Source organism: Lepidochelys olivacea (assembly GCF_965140295.1).
Source record: "Lepidochelys olivacea isolate rLepOli2 genome assembly, chromosome: 7".
NCBI classification, from domain to species: domain Eukaryota; kingdom Metazoa; phylum Chordata; order Testudines; family Cheloniidae; genus Lepidochelys; species Lepidochelys olivacea.
In genome coordinates this window covers 19,678,530-19,697,733 of record NC_140417.1, presented here as the reverse complement: position 1 = coordinate 19,697,733, position 19,204 = coordinate 19,678,530, and the positions used below count along the sequence as shown (strand labels likewise).

The following is a 19,204-nucleotide window of genomic DNA, read 5'->3' as shown; positions in this document are numbered from 1 at the left end:
TTGGTGGCCATGGTGGTGAGGATGGGAGTGTGAGACAGAGATTCCCACCTGAAATATCCTATAGTCTAGGTATAGTTGGCAGGAGATCATAAATTCTAGGCTTACCTCTTCCACTGACTGTGGTTAATTCTGCAATTCACAGTCTTGTTACTGAGCATACCGGAAATAACCCAGGTTGCTAACATTACAGATCCAAGTCTCATTCTCTGATCCACCCTGTGATTCAAAGAAAGTATGTCAAAGCGAAATGCTTGACTGTGCTGTCCACTGGACCACACTTTACTCCCAGAGCCAGTAGTAAAACCCAGGAGTCCCAGTATCAAATTTTCACTGCTGCCTCACAAATAGTTGTGTAAACCACCAGCAAAGTGTGTGTCATGTCCCTTTTCTGATACCAGTTACCACCTTATCTCAAGTGGAAGAGGTCTGTGCTGTGGATCTGAAGTTTCCTGGGTTCTAATTGCTAATACAGGTGTGGAAAAATAGTGCATGATCATGTAAACCTGTGTCTGTCTTGTATGTTTAAGTTGTAAACTCTATAGGGCAGGGACTGGCTGCTACTCTGTACAGTACCATGTCTAATAGGGCCCCATTCTGGGTTGGTCTTTAGGCACTACAATAATAAACATGATTATTATTATTCTATCAACTTAACTACTGCCTCTTGCGAGGGTAGATTTACTACAGCGAAGGAAAAGCTCCTTTTGTTACTGTAGTCAGCGTCTGTAGTACAGTGATGTAGCTACGGCGCTGGAGTTGGCCACTGAATAGCGTCCCCCTCTACCACATGAATCCCTCACTGAGGATGGATTGTGGTAGTGGCCCTTAGGGACTACATAGCAGCATGGTTCCAAAGAGGGCCCTGCTGTGGGGATGATCAGGAGAGACCTGGCCTCTGTCAGTGTCCTAGTGTGCTAGAGCACTATCAGCAGCACCCAGACCACTGACAGTGTTGTAGCTTGAAAAAGGCTGCAGGCCCAACTGGAGTCTATTATACACTTTCTGTTGGGGGACTGTGAGCACCTGGATGGTAATCAGTGGGGTAATGAAAGGATATAAGTCAGAGGAACAGGAAGCAACTGTAGGTTCAGATGGTGAAGTTCTGAAGATGGGATGGCTGGGTCTCCTTGCTGTAAGCCTGCATCATAATGAGATAATTTGTAAGAAAATAATAAATATGTATCTTAGTGAAAGGATAATTTGATGTGTATTTGTGACCATGAGACTGTGGGAACTGGCCAGGCAGTAGGATACATGTGGTAGTGACAGATGCCTTGTGACACCAAATTTCAAGTCATTTATAGGTTTAGGGGCTGAATGTGTTGCCCTTCTGGCAAATACTATCTCACTCTCTGGTTCCTTCCCTAATGAATGTTTCACAGGAACTTGAAAAGGAAAGATGTGTGGTGTGCAGGGGCATTTTCAGTTGTCCACATGGGACCCCAAAATCAGTGCAAATGGTAGAGCAGCATCTTTCATGTCACTGAATTTAGCCCATTTTGCTGTTGGACAACTATCTTACAAATTCCTAAATGGAAATTAAAGGCACAGAACTGATCTGATTTAGCTGTAGGAATAACTGCTTTTTTATAAATAACCATACTAATTGAATTTTTAAACATCCACTTTCTTGTATCCATTACTCCCCAATCTTTGAAACAGTACAATCTTGGTTCAGTTATGTACAGCAAATCAAACAGCTATGAAAATAAATGCAGAATCCCAGTTATGATCACTTTCCTGTTTAGCATGGAAAGTGCAGGCTCAAAACCTATTTGCTCTGAAAAGCAGAGGAGAGATTTTTATGGTGCTGTGAAAGAAAGAATTCCCCCAGTCAGATACTGCTCCCCCATGTTAGAAAATTTTATTATATATAATAAACTGTTAGCTGATTTTTAAAAGTGTGTATTCTTTTATACTACGAGGCCACACTGATCAAAAATTCTGAAGAACTTGAACAGTTTAAAAAAAAAAACTATTTTACTGGTTTTATTTTAAAATTTAAGAAAAAGCCTCAGCCCATATGGACTGGAAAGAGGGAAATAGGACAGTAAATTGCTGCACTAAAGCAAGACATGACAATTGAATTAAGTATAACATAACAAATTTGGAGGACATCCAACTTCACTGCTTATCTGTTTTTCATCCTGTATAGCTGCTTATCTATTTATCTGTCTAAGCAGTGTTAGGCTGCTCTTTACCCAGGTGTCTAGGGGCCATATGTAAGGGAAAAAATTAAAAGAACGAGAATGAAAATGGGATCAATCTGGAGACTCTTTAACTAGCTTATTTGTCATGCTACTATTGTATTATACAAAATACCCTCTAGCTTCTTTGAGTCTTAGTGGTAAATAAATGTATACATTTTAATTACAAATTTAATAGAACCATGAAGATGTGTGCATGCCTTACATCCCCAGTTCTGCAATTGCTTTTGTGCTGGTGGATCCCTACACCTGTGTGATCTCATTGAAGTCTATGGGAGTCTACCTCTGCTGATCGAGTTTCAAGATCAGGCCTAGATGAGTAAATATCTGATTTTATTACTGACCTTTTTCCACGCCTCTCCCTTTCCCTGGTAGTTGTTTACTGACCTCATTTGTTGTCTCACATATGTAGTTAGCATCTTTCTCTGCAAACAATGAGGCATGTTAGTCATCAGCCTGAGCATTTGCAGATTTGAGCTCTAAGGCCTTAGTCCTGTGACTTGATCTACCTGGTAGGGGTCAGCCTGTACTGATCAATTTACAGGGTCCAGACATTAGATTGTAACCTCTCTAGGGCAGGGAGCATGCCTTTACTTGTTTCTGTAAAGCACTGTGATGAGGGTGTCTACCACACACAGGGCAGAGCTTGTAAATTAGGGTAACTAACCTGATAGGCTGTCCCTGGAGAAGAGCCAGGGACTGAAGGACTGATTGAAGATGGAGTACAGTTGGGGAGGAACAGGAGGGACTGGTATAAAGTCAGTAAATTGAGAGCAGAAAGGTGATTGCATTAAGAAAGTCTGTAGCCACCTTTTATGCATTAGAGGGAATCCAGGGAAAGAGTAAGACCCTGGGAGCCTGGCCCTGAGGGAAAGGCATACCCACAGAGAGAAGAGTGGAGAAGAAAGCCTAGGGGAAGCAAGTAGGAAGCAGCCCAGAGGGAGAGCAGCAAATCTGGGGACTGAGCAGATTTTGACTGTGTCTTAGGGTCCCTGGGCTGGAATCTGGAGCGGTGGGCATGCCTGGTTCTCCTACTAGCCACTGGTGGAGTAGTATTATCTGGACGGCAGGTATAGTGAGACTCTATACTCCAGAAGGGGAAATCACATAGTGACCTGGCCACAGCTCCTGGAGTGAGAGAGGGACTTCAGAGTGAGAGAGAAGATAACAGGAAAGAGACTGCAAGTGGATGCGTCAGACCTGAAAGAGAGAATTCCCAGAACAGCCAGGAAGAGGTGCCACTGGTGGTGAGTGAATACCCTGTGACAGGCATCTTACCCACTTTGGGGTACTCACATAGTAATAGAAAACCCAATAAGAGGTCAAATGATGGCCTTCCCACAGACAAGTGCCACACTGGAATAAGCCAATGGTGTTGTGCCTCTGAGCCAGAGATAATTTAACCTCACAAGTGGCATCTCAGTCAGGTAAATCCTAGTTTCCTAATTACATATTAAACATTCCAGTGATGTAGATGAAGTGGATTTGATTATCACACTCCCAGGGAGAGATCTTGGTATTATCTAAATTTATACTAGGCAACACAAGGCATTTATGCAGACAGTATGAGTCACTGGGCGAGGAAAATGAGTCTGTGTAAATGCAGTCCTTTTTTTTAAATTGTTACACCAGAAATTGTTTGTTCCCACAGAACATGGCTACAGGGCACAGACCTCACTTAAGTTGGCATCACTCTCATTAAAGTCATCATGATACGCTAACAAGAATGTGAACAAGAGATGGGCTCAAGATGCAAGGATTTGGATCCAATTTTGGAATTAGCTGTTTGGTGGGGTTTGGATCTGGCGCATTGGTTCTCATAACTGAATGCTCAGACTGGATTTGCCATTGTCAAGTTCTTTGTGGGCAGGGACATCCTTAATACAAATGTCAAGGGGCTAATATACCATCACTGGATGGTAGTCACAATGACTTCAAAGTTGTCTCTTCTCCTGTACTTTGCTGGTAGCCTTTCATGGGGGAATATTGCTTGCAGAGCACTAAATAGCAGGAGATCATGGGCCAGATTCTCAGTTGGCACAAATCAGCATAAGTCCACTGTGGTCTGCATTGATTTATACCAGCTGGGCATCTGACCCTCACTGTCCATTTTGGCTCCACTCTGGCTAGCTATGTCTGGGATGATGCTCAGTTATGCTGAAATGAATTTGAATTCTCACAGATGCCAGTGGCATCATTTAGACTTTTCATCTCCCATCCCCAGGGTATTTCATATTAATTGTGGAGCTGTTTTCTTTTTTTCACAGTGTCTGGAAAAAAATTCCTTAATGGCTTATGTCTTTTATGAATATATTGAGGGTCAATTTGCTGTGTTAAACATATTGGAATACTGTGTAGTGTATGTGTGTGGCCACCCTCTACTGGATGGCAGCAGAACTGCTCAGCTGTATGTTATAGACCCTATATTGCTAACAGCTAATCTAATGGTACATAGTAATAGCTTTAGTATAAATGGTATGGGGCCTATATTTCTGGCACAGGGGGATCTGAATTCTGTCTGTATAACACAGAAGCGATGGAGCAGAACTTGACAGCAATCCTGAAGTCCTAGGTGTCCATGAATTAATTTGTTTGCTGTATTTATTCTATGGTATGAACATAGACATTCCAGAATACTAGGAACTGTATCCTGAAGCTTGACTCAGGGGTGCTTGATACAAGTTGGAGGCAAAGGGGGGGTGAAAAGTTGATTTTTTTTTTTAAGTTATCTTTATGTTCTGATTCTGGGCTGTTCTACCCTGGACTAGGCCCCAGGTACAAATTAAAGCAATGCGGGGGCTGATCTAAGTAGTAGTGGCAGCTTGGGATCACCAGGATGCAGGGAGGGAATGGTGGCTCTATGCCATCCAAGTGTCCCCCTGTTCTGACTATGGGGGATCCTCCTTCGTCTGGGTTAGCTAGCTTTAGGACAGGCAGCTTTGTGCTGGTGGAGGGGTGCACTGGGAACTCTCAGGTGGAATCAAACTGCTGATTCTCATTTATAACCCTGTTGTTACCCCACTGTTTTGCTCGGCCAGGCCTGTGTTTTAAGTCTGGCTGAGCCAGTGAAAAACTCATCTTTCATACAAAGAGGTGGCTCAAAATAGACCAAGGGAGGCTAGAATTTCTGGACGGGCTTAAAGAGCTCTAGGATGGCTCAAGAGCTGTGATCTGAACAACCTTTGAGTGAAGTTTGGATGTGAAGAGAAAAGTACAGAAGAGTGAAAGAACTTGGGAATGTGGGAGAGAAGGGAGAAGAGAGAAAATGTTGGAGGGCAGAACTGGGGATGTGTTCTATGGAATTAAAAGTCAAAGTAACCTATCAGGAGTAAAAAGAAAAGGAGGACTTGTGGCACCTTAGAGACTAACCAATTTATTTGAGCATAAGCTTTCGTGAGCTACAGCTCACTTCATCGGATGCATACTGTGGAAAATACAGAAGATGTTTTTATACACACAGACCATGAAAAAATGGGTGTTTATCTCTACAAAAGGTATTCTCTCCCCACACCCCACTCTCCTGCTGGTAATAGCTTATCTAAAGTGATCACTCTCCTTACAATGTGTATGATAATCAAAGTGGGCCATTTGTAGTGATAAACGCACATTTTTTCATGGTCTGTGTGTATTAAAAACATCTTCTGTATTTTCCACAGTATGCATCCGATGAAGTGAGCTGTAGCTCACGAAAGCTTATGCTCAAATAAATTGGTTAGTCTCTAAGATGCCACAAGTACTCCTTTTCTTTTTGTGAATACAGACTAACACGGCTGTTACTCTGAAACCTATCAGGAGTAGAATTTTAAATTAACGTGGGTGTATGCATTGAAATAGATTATGAAAATGCAGAGACTGCCTATGATATGATTTGTAAATGCCACCAGATGGCGGAATAGGCACATCTAAAATAGCCTAATGCTTAGTGTACAACTACATGGAGATCATTTCACTGCATGTTGTTCTACTTAACTGTTAACGTTAGCTTTCATTATTTCTCACATTTATGAAGCACATGAGATAACTTGGCTTGTCTAGTTAGAGCACCAGGCTCAAAATCATCCTTGCAGTCTAGTCCTTTTATGCTTAGATTTTCCAGAGGATGTGAAAGTCAGTAAGAGAGCAGCAAATGGTTTGCTTTAACTCTGTCCTCCTCCAGTACTTTACCAACAGGTAAATCAAATGCTGGCACTGTTAAATACTTTAAAAGGCTTGTTGTAAAAAGTAGCCAGGATGGTTAGAGATTAAAAAGGTAATTGATTATTCATGGGATTGTCTAAAATCTGCTATAAATGGGGCGGGGATTAATTACACAGGCTGATGGTGGACATGGTACAGGTCAGTAACTGAACACATTGACCAAGCAGCGTACGGAGCCCAGAAGTGGAATATCTGGACTGTTGCTGACCAGAACTGCAGTACATACCCAGAGGTAGCTGAGCATGACCGCTGTCTGCATTATCCCCAGTTTAAGCCTGTGTAATCGGTTCCCCGCTTCTGCAAGCATCCAATTCACCACAAACAGTCAAACCAAACCCGTCCTCTGGGAAGGAGCATGTCATGTCTCCCAGTCTGAAATCAAAGATTTTCAAAGAACTGGTCTCTACTATGTAGGGATCACTGTGCAAAGCTCCAGGTTTTTCAGTTTTCCACCAGTATAACTGAGATTATGAGAGAACCTCTTAATAAATGAATCTGTTTGAATTAGAGATAAAAAGCCACAATGTGTCAGTCATTCTAGACAGAAATTTTTCTTTTCCTAGTAGTTTTAAAATGGAAGTCTGTTAGTGTGCATGTTGTTGAACTTCTGTCTTGATTTTGGAGTCTTTCATCAAGTACCCAGACTCCTTTACATCAGTGGTTCTCAATCAGGGGTACTTGTACTTCTGGGAATATGCAGGGATCTTCCAGGGGGTACATCAACCCATCTACATATTTGCCTAGTTTTACAACAGGTTACATAAAAAGCACTAGCGAAGTCAGCAGAAACTAAAATTTCATGCAGACAATGACTTGTTCATACTGCTCTATATTCTATATACTGAAATGAAAGTATAATTTATATTCCAATTATTTTATAATTATATGGTAAAAATGAGTAAGCAATTTTTCAGTAATAGTGTGCTGTGCAACTTGTATTTTTGTGTCTGATTTTGTAAGCAAGTAGATTTTAAGTGAGATGAAACTTGAGGTTACGCAAGACAAATCAAACTTCTGAAAGGGGTACATTAGTCTGGAAAGGTTGAAAGCCAGTGCTTTACATGGCTGTTTGTTAATACTGGTCCTGTAACTACAAAGATAGGTTATACTGAGAATTGTATGTGTAATAGCTAGTATAAAATTGGTAGGCCAAATTCAGTTGTGATCTGTAAAGTGTTGGACTCCCCCCCCCCCCGGTGTAAATTCTGGCTCTATTTACACTTGCGTAAAACTATTAGTCATTGGAGATAGTTTGGTCTTAGACTGGTGTAAATGAGAATAGAATTTAGCTGCCTTGCACTTGTTCAGACTCCCTAACACTCAGGGGTTTTGGTAGACCCAAGAGTGGAGGACAGACCATGCCTATCACTAAGTTTTGCAGGCATAGGCAGTGGTGAGCTGGAGCCAGTTCGCCGGCATGTCATTCACTCACTCCAGATCTTCGGCGGCAACTCTGCAACCCACCCCCCTCACCCCAAATAGCCAACTGCAGTATCTAGAGAGAACTCACAGGTCTCCTCACTTTGTGTGACTCAAATCCTCTCCCACTCACGTCGATTGGTGGGCAGACATCTGCTCTATTTTCAAGTTTTGCTCTATTATCACTCAAACCCTGGAGGTGGGAACGCTGCAGCATCTTTAGCTGGACACAAACTGTTAACGTTGGATATCCCAGTGTATTGGGGTGATCCTGCAAATCTTAAGACCCACAGGGGAATAAAAAAGGCAGATTACATTATTTTTCTAGCAACTGGCAAATCCATTTAAAAAAAACCCCAAAACTGGCCAGGCTTGTCAAATACTAGCCAGGTGGTAACCTTAGAGGTGCCTGACCCTCAGGCAGATGGTAGTGTAAGGAGCCCTGTCCCCATGCTAATGGATTTGTGCCAACAGTCCCAGGCAGTGACAGCGGGGGGTTGGCAGGAACCTCAAAACACACACACACCAAGCTTGGCAGGTGCATGAGGCGTTCCCCCTTTCTGTGGGTTCACTCTTCCCATTCTCCCAAAGCCACCCAAGAGACCTCATGGTGAGGGTGTCTGCACCAGTCCTTGCCTCCCTGCTATGGTGGGGGTCTCTGGAAGTCTCCCCATGTCCTCCCATCTCCTGGAGGCTGTGTGCTGCGGGTGGGGTGGGGTGGGGTCAAAGCCTGGTTAAGTTCTTTTTATTGTATATTTAAATCACAATCTGAAAAATTTGCCCCCCCCCCAAATATCTGAACCAATCTAAGTTATACCACCTTACACACATTGCAGTACAAGCAGGTACTGATGGGAAATGTTGTCCTTGAAGACATTTTGGACCAAATTCACCCTTGGTATAATGCCACTGAAATCAATGGAGCTATTTCAAGGCTGAATGTAAATCAATAACACTATACATTGGGCTGAAGACCAAAAACAACAAATGAACAAAAATCCAGTTTTCAGCAGCTAGTACTGTACTTTAGTTCTCAAAGAAGCTCAGCAGCTAAATGACCCACAGGTATTTCAGTAAGAGTAATGCATGTATCTGAGTAGTGGTCACAAGTGACATTAATATGAAAGCTTCCCAGATTTCAAGTCCTTCAGACTGGATCCTTTTAAAATGATCACAACTGGAATGGGAGGGAGTGCTGCAGATCAGGATCAAAGCATGGGGAAATACTGTGAATTAGAATTGAGTTCTGGAATTGCAGTGGATCCTGCTGGTCAGGACTAACCTACATTCTCAGGACTGTGTGAGCCCAGGACTTTAACAGCAAGTACGGGGTGGGAGCAAAACTTCAGTAGCAAGACTGAGGGCCCAGAACTGTAATAACAGAGGCTACTACAGGGGGCTGTGTCATCTGCCCTTCCACAGCTGGGGGGCCCTGTGGCCACATCACCCACTCTCTCGTTGCCCCTTCCACCTGAGCCCCGCCCTGTCGGAGCCCCTCCCCTCCCATCACAGCCACCAGCACCTGCCCCAGCTACTGCCCACAGCCCTGGAGTGCCCCCAACTCCCCCAGCCCCGGAGTGACATAAGGGCGGGCGGCGTGTAGGGATGCCAACTTTCTAATGGCACAAAACTGAACACCCCTGCCCCTTTTGGAAAGCCCTGTCCCTGCCCCACCCCTTCTCCGAGGCCCTGCCCCCACTTGCTCCATCCCCGCTCCCTCTGTTGCTCACTCTCCCCCACCCTCAATCACTTTTACCGGGCATGGGTTGGGGCAGGTGTGTGGGGGGTGAGAGCTCCAGATGGGGGTGCAGGCTCTGGGGTGGGGCCAGGGATGAGGGGTTTGGGTGTGGCAGGGTGTTCGGGATCTTGGAGGCACTTGCCGCAGCTCCCAGGAAGTGGCTGCCAAGTCCCTGCAGCCCCAGGCACATTGGTGGACAGGGAGGCTCCACGCCCGCAAGTGCTGCGCCCACAGCTCCCATTGGTTGTGGTTTCCGCAGCCCCCCACATCCCTGGAGCGATGGGTGGGCGGTGTGGCCACAGCCCTCTCCCCCCGCCACTCCCATCCCCGGAGTGATGGGAGGGCGGGTGGCATGGCCCAAGCTGGGATGACCCCACAGGGAGACAGTGAGCTGTGACAAGTCAGAAGGTGGGGGCAAATGGGGGCAGAGCATAGGTGGGGCCACACCTGGCTGTTTTCGGGGGTACAGCTTCCCCAAGCCTATGATACCTGCTGCCCATGGCAGAAGGTGCTGCAACTTGTCAAAACTGAGGTGTTGTGTGACAAGAGTGCCGAAATCTTGCCCAACTTCTTCCTGTTCTAAGCATAATCAACCATGACTGCAAGCCCCCTTTTTTTTTTCTTCCCAAGAGCACTAAATTTATACATTATTAAAAGAAAAGTGTGTGAAATTACACACACCACCTGGAAATGTCATATTCTGTGGTCAACAGCAAAACATTTTAAAAAAGCTTACAGATGTGGAAAACCCTGTGTTATGGTGTGTCCTACTTCTCCCACTGGAGTGCAGGTATTCCACAGTCACCTTCGCTGCTCTTCTAGTATCAAGTATCAGCCTCCAGGATCTTGCATCCTGTCTCCAAGGCTGATGCAAGCTTGTTTTGCCAGGCTGAGAAGCTGGCAATCAGGGGGCTATAAGCTGTCTAAATTCTTGTGATGGGGGTGAGTTGCCAGGAGCTGTCTAAGGTGGTGTCAGTCAGCTCTGACATAACAAGAAACTTTCTGAAAGGGCATTAGTCATTGCACTGTCCCGGCGTGGAAGATGGGTAGATACCTGGCAATCGGGTGTGCTAATAGGCTGTTTTATTGTTTATCATCTGTTTTCTCTGGAATACTTTTGTTCTAAATAGCTAATACTGGGCTTCCAGGAGGCTGTTTGGTCAGTAATTATCATTGTCATTACTTTCCGAGGGAACAGAATAGCAGTGTCTGCACATAAATCCATAATCCTAGTTGATACACCAGGGGAGACAGAGAACCATGTGATTCTACTAAGAGACAGGGGACTGCTAGAGAGGATTGAGACTGAGGGGTCAGAGGTGCAGTTAGTCTGGTAATTGTGACACAAACATGCTAGAAATATATCCCACCTACATTGAGTCATGTTATTTGCCTTGTTTTAATATTCTCTAAGGCATTTAGGATGTTAAATTACACAGAATCTAATCCCATTAAAAAAGAGTTAAGATACAAACTGAAGATGCTCCTTGATGATCATCTGTCTAGCTTGCAAGTTCCTTTTAACACATGCTCAATAAACTGGAGCTGTTTGTTCTAAACACTTTTATAAAAAGCAAAATTGTTTGATCGCTCGGCATGGGAAGGACTCCATAATTCTTCTGTTGTTTGAAGAGTCATCTCTCAAAAGTGACAGCATGATGGTTTGTAGGAGCTGCAACTAAAAACTTGTCAAACATCGTTCGAATCATTTGCCCATTAACTGCTTCAGTGTTGTCTAACATTCCTGTCTAACATAACTTACCTGGCCTGCATCTTTGTGCTAGCTGACCCTTCCAGTGCTGCTAGAAGAATTGGGGGGAGAGGGGGGTATGTCTACGCTGCAGTAAAACACCTGCCACTGGCCTGTGTCTGCTGACTGGCTCACAGGGATTGGGCTTCAGGGCTATAAAATCGCAATGTAGATGTTTGGGCTCGGGCTAGAGCCTGGACTCTGGGACCCTCCCTACTCACAGGGTCCCAGAGCTTATGCTTCAGCCTGAGCCCAAATATCGACCCTGCAATTTTTATAGCCCTACATTCTGAACCCTGTGAGCCCAAGTCAGCTGACCCGGGCCTGCCACAGGTGTTTTATTGCAGTGTAGATGTACCCTGGCTCTCCCTGCCCTCACTGATGTACCAATGTTGCAGTGGAATGTTGGTACTTTAAAAGAGGCTGAGATGTATGTGAAGAAGGGGAGCAGAGGAAGATTCAGAATCCACAAATGTTATCATTTGACTAGATAAAATATAATGATAAATATAAAGTAATAATTAGAGGGGAGACAATGGAACAAAATTCAGTTCTGGCACCGGACCCCTGTTCAAATGTCAAACAAACCTACATTTGAGAGTCTTGGGACCTGGGTTTTTGGTTCAGCTCTGTCTCCATTAGTCCTACTTGTCATCTTTTCCATACCGATTAGCGCAGCGACCAACTCAAATCTTGAAAGCAACATATCTAAAAACAATATGCAGATTGCACCTTGGTTATCAACTTACTGCTAGACAAAAGGAGCTACCTGCTTGACAGTGATCAATTTATATTTCTCACAGACCATTATTGCTGTCACTTTCAGCACAATCCCCTCATTCAAAGAGCTTGTTCAAGTGATGTGCTTACATTTTGCCTTGACTGTGTCTACTTTGAGAGCTTTCATAAAAGTATGATTATAACTTTCATTTCTCTTTGATCTTTCTCTTTCGTCATCTTCCCGTCTTACAGTAGCTTTGGCAATAATCTCACAAATCAACATCAGCTTCATAAGTTAGTCAAGTGGTTACTTGGTGTGTCCTATGTTTTGTTTTGTTTATGTTGTGGACAATGTCTTAAAATCAAGTTGCTTCCATCTCAGTTCCAGTCCTAATCCCACATTGTCCCTGCAGCCCCCAAGTGCTGGGCTAACTGAACACACACAGTTAGGACAGCATTAGACAGAGGAGAATAAACCAACTCCTTTTGATGTGGTGGGGGTGGATGCTGGCTTATGTCCACTCCATTTTGTAGCAGTGCTCAAACTGAATGTAGGACTCTTCATTTATTAGGACCGAGGGGTGACCAGATAGCAAGTGTGAAAAATCGGGAAAGGAGGTGGAGGGTAATAGGTGCTTGTTATAAGACAAAGCGCTGAATATTAGGACCGTTCCTATAAAATAGGGACATCTCATACCCCTATTAGGACCAAATCTCCACTCTTTCCTGAGAGTCTTCATTGCTTCACTGCACACAGGAAACTTTGCAGTTTGGTTTTGACCCTCTGACACTTTGGCTTTGTGTATGTGTGTGGGAGAAGGATGTCGCCCTCTAGTGGCTGGGCCTACAAAGAGGTTGGACAATCTAACTAGCAGTTAAGGCCCCTGTTCAGCAATAGGTAATAGGACTGCTGAATAGAGAGGTCCTATTTAGCTCAAGTGAGAGAAGTGGGAGTCTTGTCTCTTGTTGGCCAGCAGGAACATGATTTCCCTTCTGTGTGTTTGCTTCCTCCTTCAATGTTGATGTTGTTCACAAATGTGAATTCCCCCCCTCAAAAAACAAAACAAAACAAAACACCTGAAGAAGAAAGAAACAACACAGTTATACAGAGCTGTTTGTTTAGTTGTTGTTAACTTGGGGCCAGAACCTCAGCTGGTGTTAATCAGCATAGCTCCATTTGACTCAATTCACTGATTTATGTCAGTGGAGGGGAAAGGGGCCGGGGGGTCAGGCCCTTGTTTTTTGTCAGAGGTCCAGCAAAACCCCAAAGACATGGGGTTTGGTTGGTTTGGGGTTTTATTACAAACTCAGTTTTGTCAAGAGATCTGCTGTGGGTCACAAGCCTGGGCCCAGTTCTGAGTGAACATGGGGCTAGTATAGTGTTTGGCATCAAAGCCTTGAGCGAGGAGTTTCCCATACTTCTGATGCAAAACCAGGAAAGACTCCTTTATTTCCCCTAAATCGTGCTTTGGCATGTAGGGCCTAATTCTGATCTCACCAGCATAAATCAGGAGCAACTCTACTAAGTCATAGTTTGATCTTAATCAGAAGGCCAAGAGCATATTTCAGTCACTGAGGCCTGGACTGGCACCTTGCAGTCAAGCTCAAGTAAGGCATAACACATACAGTGTAGCTGTGCTGTCCCAGGACCAGGATAGGGAGCAATCAAACCATTTAATATCTGACATGTCAGGGGGCTGTGTCTAGTCTATGCAGGCAGACAGAATCTGTCCTCTAAGACATTTCCATCTCTATCTCTTCTGACCTTTTATGTTCCATGTGAGCTGCCAGAGTGGGCCACCGGCTCAGCCACGAACGGGCATTGCATCAGCAAGTTTCTTCTTTCTTTAGATCTTTAGACAGCAATGGTTTTATCAAGAGAAACAGACCTGAATGGCTTTATGCAATCCAGAAATACCCTCCCCCAGTCTGAATTACAGTGCAGCCCTGAGTACAGTCCAGTACTCCAACCTTCTCAGTGACCTTTCCCCTTCTAACCCTTTTCATAGGGGTTCCTTGTATTCCATTTGAGAGCTTGATGGAGCCTTCAGTCTCCAATTCTCCCTCATAACTCACTGCTGACCCATGCAGAGTAAACTCCATCCACCTCTAGCCAGCCACATTTCTATTTCTTAAAAACAAGCTGATTTTCTCTTTGCATCCTCTCTGTGCACTGTCACTGGTTATAGGAGAACTTGATTCAGCTTCAGCACTTCTGGTGTGTGGTGCCTCCATTTGACTTCTCTGGAGCAGTGAGTTGTTCACTAGGATGGTCTAACTCAGTGGTCACCAGCCATTAGATTGCGAATGACCTTGTCAATCGTGGCGCCTCTGACAGTCAGTCTCAGTCTACAGTTGCCAACCCTCCTGCAGCCAAACTGGGAGATCGTTCACTAACAGTCCAGCGGCGCAATGGCTCCCTGCCTGCCGTGGCCCCATGCCACTCCCAGAAGCGGCTGGCATGTATGGCAGCAGCTCCTGGGGGGGGGGGTGTCTCTGCTCACTGCCCTTACCTGCAGACACCACCCCCGCAGCTCCCATTGGCCAGGAATGGGAACCATGGCCAATGGGAGCTGTGGGGGTGGTGCCTGCGGACAGGGGCAGTGCACGGAGCCACCTGCCCCTCCCACCCCAGGAGCCACTGCCAGACATGTCAGCCACTTCTGGGAGGGGCGTGGGGCCAGGGCAGGCAGGGAGCCTGCCTTAGCCCCGCTGTGCCCCTGCCTGGGAGCCACCTGAGTAAGTAGCACCCGGCCAGAGCCCATACCCCACACCTCTCCCACACCCCAACCCCCTGCCCCAGCCCTGAACCCCCTCCTGCACCCTAACCCCCAGCCCTGAGGCCCCCTGCACCCAACTCCCTCCCAGAGCCTGCACCCTGCACCCCCTCCTGCACCCCAACTCCTGATCCCAGCCCTGAGCCCCCTCCTGCACCCAAACACCCTCCCAGAGCCCGCAACCTGAACACCCCCACCCCCCATCTCTGCCCCAGGCTCAGCCCAGAGCTCCTCCCACACTCCGAACCCCCCAGCACAGAGCCCACACCCCAACCTCCTGTCCCAGCCCAGTGAAAGCGAGCGAGGGTGGGGGAGAGCGAGTGATGGAGGGAGAGGGGTGGAGCTTCAGAAGGGGCAAGGCAGGGGGCATTTGGGTTTGTGTGACTACTGTTATGTCTACGTTTTCTTTGAGGTAGATCCTGGGTTGCACTTAAATTCAAAAAGTGATCTTGTGCTTAAAAATGTTGGAGACCACTGGGGTAAGTATTACTTCAAAAGTGCAGTTGGCAATGTAATGTTAGCTGAGTGAGTCACTGGGTGAGCAATGACTTCTAGCTTCCTTGATGCTGTTTCATCAGTTCAAGGAGTTTGAGCGCCATTTAAAAAGTAATAATAAAGGGTTTTGTTCGGACCGCATGTTCCTATGAAATGCTCAGCCCATGCTAATTATAATGATTTTAAATGGAGGTTGAGCATTTGTCACAGCATCATGTTCAGGGGGGTGGAGGGGCATGACTTTAGTGATGAGAGCGGTTTAAAATGTGTTGAGAGGTATTAATTACGCAGCTTGTCCCCATCTCCCCCCAGCCAAAACCCAAACTCATGTTGGAGACGTTTGTAAGGGATGCTGCTAGGGAATCAAACTCCTTTATGCTTCAGTAGTTCGTGATGATTCTGGAATGTGAAACTTTAGTGGAGTTGCTTAGGTCTGCAACTCTGAATTGTAAACATTCCTGTTACAGCTGGACATATGACTTTGCATTATTGTGGTTCCAGCCAAGAGTCAGTGCACATATTCTGATCATGGACCTAATCCAATTCCTGGTGAAGGCAATGGAAAAATTCCCACTGACTTTGAGCATTGGAGTGGGCATTATAATAACTATTATTCTGAAAGTGCCACTGGTTTGTATGCAAATAAAAAACATAGACACTGATTTAAGGTGCTGTTAAGGCTGAATCCCCACTCTGGCACTTTGAGTGCAGAAGGTGGGGGCCCACAAGAATTCTAAAAATTAATACTTGCCACTCCAGGCTTGTATTAAACTCCCAAGGTTACAGCTTTTCTCTGACCTTGGCTTGGTAAATGCTGCCACCACCCAAATGTAAAAAAACCTCCTTGGACCCAGAAAGGAGCACTAGGGAATTCCTCCCTGTGGGGTACCCTCAAGCCTTTTTAACCCCCCTGCCCCCACCACCGCCACTTTGGGGAAGAGCTGAGAAAGAAAACAAAGGAAACCAGCTAATCAAACAGCATATGCACAAACCTCTTCGGACACCAAAAATCCAATCCTGTTCTTAAAAAGGTAATTTTTATTAAAAACAAAAAGGAAAAAAATACATCTGGAACTTAGGCTTTTGCTAGATTTTAAAAGAGCAATTCCAAAAATTAAGAACCCAAAATAACTTTCTTGGGGGTTCAGCTTAAAGGTTAAAAGCAAACAAAAACATCTGAGGTTAGCACAGAGGAGATCCACAAGCCAAAATAAAGAAATAAGCCTAATCACATTTATCTAAACATTTCCTATCCAAATGATTCCTTCTAAGTATGGAAGATAATTTTTCATACCTGGTTCAACCTTACACAGCATTCCTGCTTATAGCATTGCTGCTCCGTGTCCCTGCAGCCCAGAGAGAACAACAGACAAAGGGAAAGTTTCTTTCCCAATTTTAAAAAGTTCTAGCCTTCCCATTGGCTCTTTGGTCAGGTGCCCACTTTTTCTACTTTACCTGGGGGACTTTTTAACCCTTTACAGGTAAAGCAAGTAGAGAACAGCTACCAAGAGGGATTTTACAGCTAGCTGGCTGGCTGGGTGTCCATCAAAGGGAGCTGCCCCCCCCCTACTTTATTTCTCACAGGTGCTTACTACTGAAAGCCCTGATCTTGCAAACACTTACCCAAATTAGTACCCCAACACCTGTAGTTTCATGGGGTATGTCTATGCCGCAAAGAAAAACCCATGACTCTGTGTCTCAAAGCCAGGCTCACTTGACTCTGGCTTGTGGGGATATGGGGCTAAAAGTAACAGTGTAAACATTAGAGCTCAGGCTGTAGCTTGGGCTCTGAACCCCTGAGAGAGAGGAGGGTTAGAGTCTGGCCCAGTGCTGGAGTCTGCAGATCCTAGTGCAGAGGTTGGCAAACTATGGCCCAGGGGCCGCATCCGGCGCTTCAGATGTTTTAATCCAATCCTTGAGCTCCAGCTGGGGAGTGGGGTCAGGGGCTTGCCCTGCTCCGCATGTGCCATGGCTCCAGGAAACAGCGGCATGTTCCCTCTCCGCCTCCTACGCATAGGGGTAGCCAGGGGGCTCCACACACTGCCCCCGCAGCACCCATTGGCCAGCAACCGTGGGCAATGGGAGCTGAAGGGGCGGTGCTTGCGGATGGGGCTGCACACAGAGCTGCCTGGCCGCACCTCCGCATAGGAGTCGGAGTGGGGACATGCCGCTGCTTCCGGGAGCTGCTTGAGGTAAGCGCCACCCAGAGCCTGCCCCCAACCCCCTCCTGCGCCCCAACCCCCTGCCCCAGGCCTGATCCCCCTCCCACACTCTAAAACCCTTGGTCCCAATCTGGAGCACCCTCCTGCACCCCCAACCTCTCATCCCAAGCCCCAGAACCTGCACCCCCAGTCGAAGCCTTCACCCCCTCCCACACCCCAGCCCCCAATTTTGTGAGCATTCATGGTCCTCCATAAAATTTCCACACCCAGATGTGGCCCTCGGGCCACAAAGTTTGCCCACACCTGTCCTAGTACATGAAATGCATATAGAACATGATCCCAAATAACTAACCAGGTTCAATCCCCTTGCTGGCCATGGTGCCACCTTCCATGGGGGTTGCTTACATCAGCTAATTAGCTTTGTGCTCTTCCCAGTGGCTTTGCACCCCTTGCTAAGTTCCTTTTTATAGTCTAGATAAAGACCATCCTGAGTGCATTTCTCTTCATTATCCTCTTGCTTTAATTTAAGCAGAACAATCAAATATAGCTTTATTTTGCCTAGTGCCCTTCATGCAAATTGCATCCTCTGAACAGCTTTACAGAGTTTAATAATACCACTTAAGTCAAAGGCTCTTGAGCCAACAGTGCCAAACTTATGAGTAGGGGCATTAAGAAGACAAGCTTCCTGGAGACTAGAGAGCAGATCTGTGTGAGTGATTGAAGCAAGTTCATTATCAAACACAGTGACAGGTGATGGTCTAGCCTCTATAAGATATACAGTGAGACAACATAAGCAATAGCTGTGTTATAAGCAGCATCGTGGCTATTAACCTAGAGTGTGAGGGCATGCAGAGAAGAGAGGTAGTAGCATAAACTGAGTGATGCAGAAAGCAGAAGAAATAGTATGGGTCAAATTTGTGTAGTGCAAAGGGACCTGAAACCAGCCCAAAGGGGGCTTCACAGGCATGGGAGAAACCTGGACGGGAATAAAGTCAGCATTGCAGGCTTTATGTCAGCCCCTCCTGTCTCCCTCACCCCAGAGTAGGAGATAAGCAAAGGATGAGAAGGGAGCAGGACCAGAGTGTGGTACGCTCCACTAATTCCTGGCTGGCAGAACAATCCTTAAGGGATTACTCTAACTGGTGCAGCTTAGAGCAGCCCTAACTTGTACTAGGGGCTGCTTTGCACCCCTTCTCCCCCAGCCAGACAAGGGTTAAGGAAGGTATGAGGGTGACTTAGTCACCTTTTGCTTTTCTCCCCCAGCTGCCCTGTGCATGAGCTCAGTAAGGGTAAGATTTTTTCAAAGAGCTCAGGGCCAGATTGCAGGGTAGTGGTGAGTCAGTGAGCTCTAACTGTCCAGCTACTTCACATGTATGATTATTTCTAATGATGTCGGCCATGGCATAGTGAACTTCTTTTCCTTTGAAAAGACTCAGAAATCCAATCAACTATGGCTTTGACAAAATAAACCCTGATCTCTAGCCTCGACTACTCAAGAAGGTGAGAACATTTCCTGACACTCACACCATGAGTCTCTTCGTACTCATATGGCACAGTGGGTTAATACTGGCAGAGGAATGTCTCCGGGTCAGATTGTCAAGGGCTCAGCACCCTGCACTGGCTGGGGCTATATTTTCAAAAGAGCTCAGCTCTTAATTAGGCACCTAAACAAGCGCCAGATTTTGAGACGTGCTCAGTACCCAATATGACCACTACATTTAGGTCCTAACTAAGAGCTG

The 19,204-nt window shown here is 45.8% G+C and overlaps 1 long non-coding RNA gene across 1 annotated transcript in view; it reads left to right on the top strand.

Moving 5' to 3' along the window:
- Positions 1–412: 412 nt before the first annotated feature.
- Positions 413–19,204, top strand: part of LOC311523272 — a 29,523-nt gene continuing 10,731 nt past the window's right edge. The window contains exon 1 of the long non-coding RNA XR_014712298.1: positions 413–472. This is a non-coding gene — a long non-coding RNA (uncharacterized lncRNA). The remainder of the gene's footprint in view (positions 473–19,204) is intronic.